At 39.5% G+C, this 7,672-nt stretch overlaps 1 pseudogene; it reads left to right on the top strand.

Moving 5' to 3' along the window:
* Positions 1 to 821: 821 nt before the first annotated feature.
* On the top strand, positions 822 to 7,193 carry LOC118905448 (annotated as a pseudogene).
* The last annotated feature ends 479 nt before the right edge of the window (positions 7,194 to 7,672 follow it).

Raw genomic sequence — 7,672 nt, 5'->3', positions numbered from 1 at the left:
ATAGCACAGGGAACTCTGCTCCATACTCTGTAATGGCCTATATAGGAAAAGAATCTAAGAAAGAGTGGATAGATGTATAGGTATAACTGATTCACTTTGCTGGGCACCTGAAACTAACACAACCTTGTAGATCAACTACACTCCAATAAAAATTAAAAGAAAAATAAAAACATGAAATTACCCGAAGCTCAGGTGCCTTTCTAAGACACACCAACCTTCATTCACTCACAAATTCAGCTACCAGGTGATAAGAAGGCAAAAATGGATGTCATCTCCAGTTCTGACTTCAAGGAACTCACAGCTGATGGGGGCCTTGGGGGATGGACAGAGGATTAAAATACAGTGTTAACAACTGACCTCAGCCTGGGGGAATGAGTAAAGAATTTGGAAGGGAAATGATGCCTGAAAGATTAACATAAATCAGGCCAGTTAAGGGAGCAGTAAGGAGAAAGGTGGCTGTGTGGTAAAGGAAAGAGGCTAGAAAATGCAGGAAACACAGGCAGTGGGGTGTTGCTGGAGCATAAACTATGACGCTCGCTTCTCTCTTGCTTTGCTGTCAACAGGTCAGATTGGCAAGTAGGGTGACCAACCATCCTGGTCTCCGGCAAGGTGAGACTTTCAAGTAGGGTGACCATCCGTCCTGGTCTGCGGCAAGGTGAGACTTTCAAGGTTAAAATGGGACAGTCTCGGCACATCAGGAACATCGAGCTCCCTATCTTTGTGTGGGTATCTGCCAGCTGAATCATCTGCCTGTTTTTTCTTTTGTTTGTTTGTTTGTTTGGTTGGTTTTGTTTTCTAAGTAACAGAAGAATATGTTAAAGATGGGATATGGAGGAGAAAGAAAGGGGAGGTATGATTTTTGTGGCTTGGAAGAAGACATCCTCCATGAAGGATATGGTTATGCTATGGAGGCCTGCTTTCCAGCTAAGGGCAAAGGCAGGGACCACGGAGAAGAGTCTGTGCCCTGCACTTGTGAGAATGAAGGGCAGTGGGAGATTGCCGGGGTAGAGTCCTTGAAATGCATAGTCTGGAGATAGAATGCTGGAAACTGATGGAAGAAATGGAACAGAGGATAAACTTATTGGAATTTCTTTAAAAATGTGTGGTTTCTGTCATCAGTTCATTCGCCATGATATAGACGGTTATCAATAGTTACAATTACATTCATCAAGATCTAAAATTTCTACCATTTTTAGATATTTATCAGTCACAATGAAGGTCATTGAAAATGATGTTAGATAATTTCCTCTAAAAGTTGTGTTCTATTAATCCATACAAATATCAGTGTCTACTGCATGCTTTTTATTAATCTTGGGGCCAGATAGCAATTAAACACACAGGACCTAAGAACATTTTATAATATAGCACTTCATGTAATTCTGTAAGACACTGAACACATTTACCTCTTTTCTTTTTGGCCTTTAAATCAGAACAGTGCTGTGCAATAGAAGTATAATGTGAGTCATATGTGTCACTTAAAATTTTCTAGTCATCAAATTAAAAAGTAAAAAGAAGCCAATGAAATTAACCTTGATACATTTTATCCAACATATCCAAAATATCATAATTTCAAAACGTTATCAATATAAAAATTATTAATGAGATATATTATATTCCTAGCTTTGGACTAAGTCTTCAAAATTTTGTGTGTATTTTTCACTTACAGCACATCTTTCATCAGGCATATTTTATCTATATGTAGATATCATAAAACTTACAGTTGAAAAAGTAAATTCATATACCCAACTTGTCATAAACATACTTAAAAGTTTTCCAATGACTGAATTGAGTGTCAGTTTTAAATTTGAAGTCAATTGAATTAATTAAAATGAAATGAAATTTAAAAAAAACCCTCATTCCTCAGTCACATTACCCACATTTCAAGGGCTTATTAGCCACATATGGTTAGTGGCTGAAGATTAGAAAACAGAGAAGTAGAATATATTTAGTAAATGAATTTGAAAACGGGCACATTTTATTACTCTCCTTTGTCATGCTTTTTTTTTTTTTTCTTTTTAGCTGTTTACAGCTATAAAAGCCAAAAGACTCTCTCCATCTTTTTTTGTAGGCATTAGTTCCATATACGTCCTGTAGATGGCAGCACTTTCTTCCTGAAACTGTAAGAGGGAGGAGTTGCTAGGACTTGTCAGATTCTGGCGTTTTTCATAGAGTTAATTCTTTGGAAAATTTTTTGGTGGCATAGCTTAGAATCTTTTCAGTTCTATTGTCATTCTGTATAGATGGCTGCTGATTATGAAAACAGTCTCAGCCTCTAATCTAGAAAATTGCACATTCCTCAATTTGGGGTAAAAGAAAAGCAGCTCTAAGGTGAGAGAAGAAAGAGATGCAATTAAAGGACTCTTATCAAAACGCTTTCATTTGCTCAAATCCATATTTTGGAAATGGTGATTCCAAGGGCCGCTTAATAAAACTTTTCTAAGCAGATGAGAGGTAGATTTTGTTTTAAAGACTGTGGCAATGTTAATCTGTTTTTTTAATTTTCCAGGCAACTTTGTAAGTGAAATTTTTAGAATGCATACAGAGTTTCATATTTCTTTTCTAAGACATCCACATCCATTATTAAAACAACTGACCAAATAACATGTAGCTAAAGTTATATATATGTGTTTAAAGTTCATGGATTAACATTTTAGCATCCCTCCCCTCTCCTTCATTTTGTGTTTGTGATAAGAGAACATGAGATAAGAGGAGTACCAGCAATAGGCATTGGAGGAATTCAAGTTGGGTTTCTAAGGACCGATGTGCATTTTTTTTTTAAACATTTTTATTGGAGTATAATTGCTTTATAATGGTGTGTTAGTTTCTGCTTTATAACAAAGTGAATCAGTTATACGTATATATATATCCCCATATCCCTTCCCTCTTACATCTCCCTCCCACCCTCCCTATCCCACCCCTCTAGGTGGTCACAAAGCACGAGCTTATCTCCTTGTGCTATGAGGCTGCATCCCACTAGCTATCTATTTTACATTCGGTAGTGTATATATGTTAATGCCACTCTCTCACTTCGTCCCAGCTTGCCCTTCCCCCTCCCCGTGTCCTTAAGTCCATTCTCTACGTCTGCGTCCTTATTCCTGTCTTGCCCCTAGGTTCTTTAGAACCATTTTTTTTAGATTCCATATATATATGTGTTAGCATACGGTATTTGTTTTTCTCCTTCTGACTTACTTCACTCTGTATGACAGTCTTTAGGTCCATCCACCTCACTACAAATAACTCAATTTCATTTCTTTTTATGGCTGAATAATATTCCATGTATATATGTGCCACATCTTCTCTGTCCATTCATCTGTCGATGGACACCTAGGTTGCTTCCATGTCCTGGCTATTGTAAATAGAGCTGCAGTGAACATTGTGGTACATGCCCCTTTTTGAGTTATGGTTTTCTCAGGGTATATGCCCAGTATACTGGGTCGTATGGTAGTTCTATTTTTAGTTTTTTAAGGAACCTCCATACAGTTCTCCATAGTGGCTGTATCAATTTACATTCCCACCAACAGTGCAAGAGGGTTCCCTTTTCTCCACACCCTCTCCAGCATTTATTGTTTGTAGATTTTTAGATGATGGCCATTCTGACCGGTGTGAGGTGATACCTCATGGTAGTTTTGATTTGCATTTCTCTAGTGATTAGTGATGTTGAGCATCCTTTCATGTGTTTGTTGGCAACCTGTATATCTTCTTTGGAGAAATGTCTATTTAGGTCTTCTGCCCATTTTTGGATTGGGTTGTTTGTTTTTTTGATATGGAGCTGCATGGGCTGCTTGTATATTTTGGAGATTAATCCTTTGTCAGTTGCTTCATTTGCAAATATTTTCTCCCATTTTCAGGGTTGTCTTTTTGTCTTGTTTATGGTTTCCTTTGCTATGCAAAAGGTTTTAAGTTTCATTAGTTCCCATTAGTTTATTTTTGTTTTTATTTCCATTTCCCTAGGAGCTGGGTCAAAAAGGATCTTGCTGTGATGTATGTCATAGAGTGTTCTGCCTATGTTTTCCTCTAAGAGTTTTATAGTGTCTTGCCTTATATTTAGGTGTTTAATCCGTTTTGAGTTTATTTTTGTGTATGGTGTTAGAGAGTGTTCTAATTTCATTCTTTTACATGTAGCTATCCAGTTTTCCCAGCACCATTTATTGAAGAGGCTGTCTTTTCTCCCTTGTATATTCTTGCCTCCTTTATCAAAGATAAGGTGACCATATGTGTGTGGGTTTATCTCTGGGCTTTCTATCCTGTTTCATTGATCTGTATTTCTGTTTTTGTGCCAGTACCCAATGTGCATTTTTGTATAGCTCATGAGAACCCCCTGCTAGAAAACCCCATCAAATTGTGGTGTGTTTTCTTGATACTCTGTGAGTGGTATTTTAAAATCACAGCCTCTCTTTTCTGGAATTATCACTCAGTCTGTCTCCCAAATAGAATCTCAAGGTGCTGGTTGAATTCTAATCATGATTTTGCTTATTTTAGTTTTATAGGTAGAATATTCATAGTGTAACTAGTATAATAAGTCTAATACCAATGCTTTTGACTCAGAATGTTTATAGTTTTCTTAATGTACTCTTTACTTCTTAAATTCTAGGATAGTCTGTGAAATGGTAGAGGAGAAGGTTTGAGGAGAGAAAGAGACAATTTTATTTAGGACAGGTACACGTCAGAAGCTGTACAAGATTCTTTTGCATGTGTTTGCTTTTATTACCTCTTCTAATCTGAATAGCAATTTTTTTATAGCTAAAGAAACTAGACTTGGAGAAGTACTATACCTGTCATTTAGCAAATTTCTAGGTATATTTCAGAAAACCTACCCCAAATATTTTCATTTCTTATCTTTTTAGCAGAGACCACATATAAGGACTTTCTATATGAAGACATCTGAGGAATTAAAGCATGGTGTCATTTCTATAATTTCTTGCCCCATATATTTCTGGTTGTCTTTCTACTACTGCATTTCTTCTATTCTGTCTGCTTCCTTAACAGTTTTTTTTTTTGGTTTGTTTTGTTTTCTTTTTCAAAATGTAATATTTACCCAAAGTTCAGCACTTGGCTTCTTTTTCTTTCTCCTTCTTCAATTATCACGTCTGATCCCATGGCTTCAACTATCTTCCCATGTATGTTAATTTCCAAATTTGTGACTTCATTCTTTCTGTTAGTCTGAACAGGATAATTGCTGAACAAATAACATCATAAATCTCAGTGGCTTATTTCTCTCTCACACACAAATTCTAATGCAAATACTCCCCACCTGCTTTCCCGATGGCTCCCCACCAAGTGGTGACTCAGGGATCAGCTCCGTCCAACTTACCCTATTTTATGTCTTGGAGCCCTTTAGCAGTCTGGTGATGCCTATGGGCCTCCTCTAAGAATAGTGTTTGTAAATGTGGAAAAGAAAAAAAAAGAACTGGTAACCAAAATTCAAAGTTAATGACAAAATAATGACAGGTAAATATATTTCAAGATATCTGCATCAAGTGTAATGTGATATGAAATATCTGTGATTTCTATGGGAGACAAAGGCACATTTTGCTAACACTGTTGTAACCACTGACCACATTCATAAATACAGGGAATGCTAAGGTCCAGTTAAAATTCATGAAAATACATTTCTCCCATCCAAGCTCACAGGACTCCCTGAATGGCTTAGACTTAAGGTTCTAGTGGCTCCACAATTACCAAAGACTTCTTGGAGTCCTTTACTAGATCTTATGCATGCAATCGACTGACAAAGACCTTGTAGGATAATATGAGACATTTGGGGGCCAAACCAGGAAGGGACATACACCACCTGCAGTCAGAGTTTATGGGCTAGAACAAGTTGTATTGTCCCTCTGAGGAAAAGGGCTAGGAACTGTATTTCAGCTGTGTGCGCAGGAAGGAGGTAAGATGTGGAGAGCATGGAGCAGTATTTGTTTCAAGCAAGAATTATCAATGGATGCTAAAACTAAGAAGGAAAAATATGATGAGAAACAGGATATTCTTTATAGCTTTGTAGTACTGCCACACAAGATACTTTTTAATTGGGAAGGGAAAATATTAACTTTACGGAGAGGAAGAGATCGAGTCAGACACCACCTTATCCAAGTGATCAAAGGTGATGTCATCAGTAATGAGGCAAACTGGCATGGGTGACGCACAAAGCAGACGCACAAATGCAGACGCACAAATGACGCACAACATCATTTCTGTGATGTTCCTGCCCAAAATGCATAACCTGAATCTAGTCAAAGGAAACATCAGAAAAACCCAGGGCTGTCCCCAGACCACTTGAGAGAAAATTCACAGCCCTCGCCCCCTGGGCCCGGCGTCCCGGGTCGGGAGGGGGCCGGGCTTCCCGGGGTCCCCCGAGGGCTGCTCGCGCCCGTCTCCCTGGGGGCGGGGAGCCCGCGTGGGTGGGACCGGGCCGGTGTGGGAGGCGCGGGGAGGGGGGGAGGAGGAGCAGGGTGTGCCCCCGTGTGTGGCTGGGGGGAGAAGCCACTGCCTGTTTAATAGTTGCTGTTGCTGCCCTTCGACTTCTCTCCCAGCGACAGAGAGACACGAGTGGCCAGGCCCAGCCGCAGCAAAACAGCCAGACACAAAGAGAGGGGCTCTTTGCCGGGTGGGTGGGGGTCGCTCTGCGGATGAAAATTCGAGGGCCAGCCCCAGCTCCTCCTCATCTTCGTCCTCCAACCAGCAAACCGAGAAACAAACACCCCCAAGAAGAAGGAGAGTAAAGTCAGCATGAGCAAAAACTCCAAACCCCTCTCCACGAGCGCCAAGAGGATTCAGAAGGAGCTGGTGGACGTCACTTTAGACCCTCCACCCAACTGCAGTGCTGGTCCCAAAGGCGATAACATCTGTGAATGGAGATCAACCATCCTAGGACCTCCAGGGTCCGTGTATGAGGGTGGTGTATTCTTCCTTGATATCACTTTTACACCAGAATATCCCTTCAAGCCTCCGAAGGTTGCATTTCGGACAAGAATCTATCCCTTGTAGTATTAAGTCAAGGAGTTATTTGCTTGGATATATTGAAAGATAACTGGAGCCCAGCACTAACCATATCTAAAGTCCTTCTTTGTATCTGCTCACTTCTTACAGACTGTAATCCTGCCGACCCCTTGGTGGGAAGTATTGCCACTCAGTATATGACCAACAGAGCAGAACATGACAGAATGGCCAGACAGTGGACCAAGGGGTACGCTACATAAATTGGGTTTTCATAATTCTTTACATTATTTGTCTGTCACAGAGAGAGCTGCTTATGATTTTGATGGGGTAGAGGAGGGTGGGAGTTGGTAAAGAGTAGGGTATTTCTATAACAGATATTATTCAGTCTTATTTCCTAAGATTTTGTTGTAACTTAAGGTATCTTGCTACAGTAGACAGAATTGGTAATAGCAACGTTTAAAACTGTCATTAGTTCTGCAATATTAGCTGAAATGGAGTACAGAGAAGACTAGATATTTGGGTTCAGTTGCTTGTAGTCTGTAATTTGAAACAGCTTAATTTGTACAGGTTACACACATGGCCATTTATGTCAAGTCCTTCCAAGACTATACAGATTTTTGTTTTAAAAAATTGGAATTTGTTTTCCCTTCTTGGAAGGGAACATTGATATTTAACAGCTTTTAGAGACTGTCGTCTCATATATATAAAATGGACACATGGCTATACGACACCGTATAGG

The sequence above is a fragment of the Balaenoptera musculus genome, chromosome 12 (genome assembly GCF_009873245.2).
Source record: "Balaenoptera musculus isolate JJ_BM4_2016_0621 chromosome 12, mBalMus1.pri.v3, whole genome shotgun sequence".
Taxonomy (NCBI): Eukaryota; Metazoa; Chordata; class Mammalia; order Artiodactyla; family Balaenopteridae; genus Balaenoptera; species Balaenoptera musculus.
The sequence above is the reverse complement of the archived record's forward strand: the minus strand, read 5'-3'. Positions and strand labels throughout refer to the sequence as shown.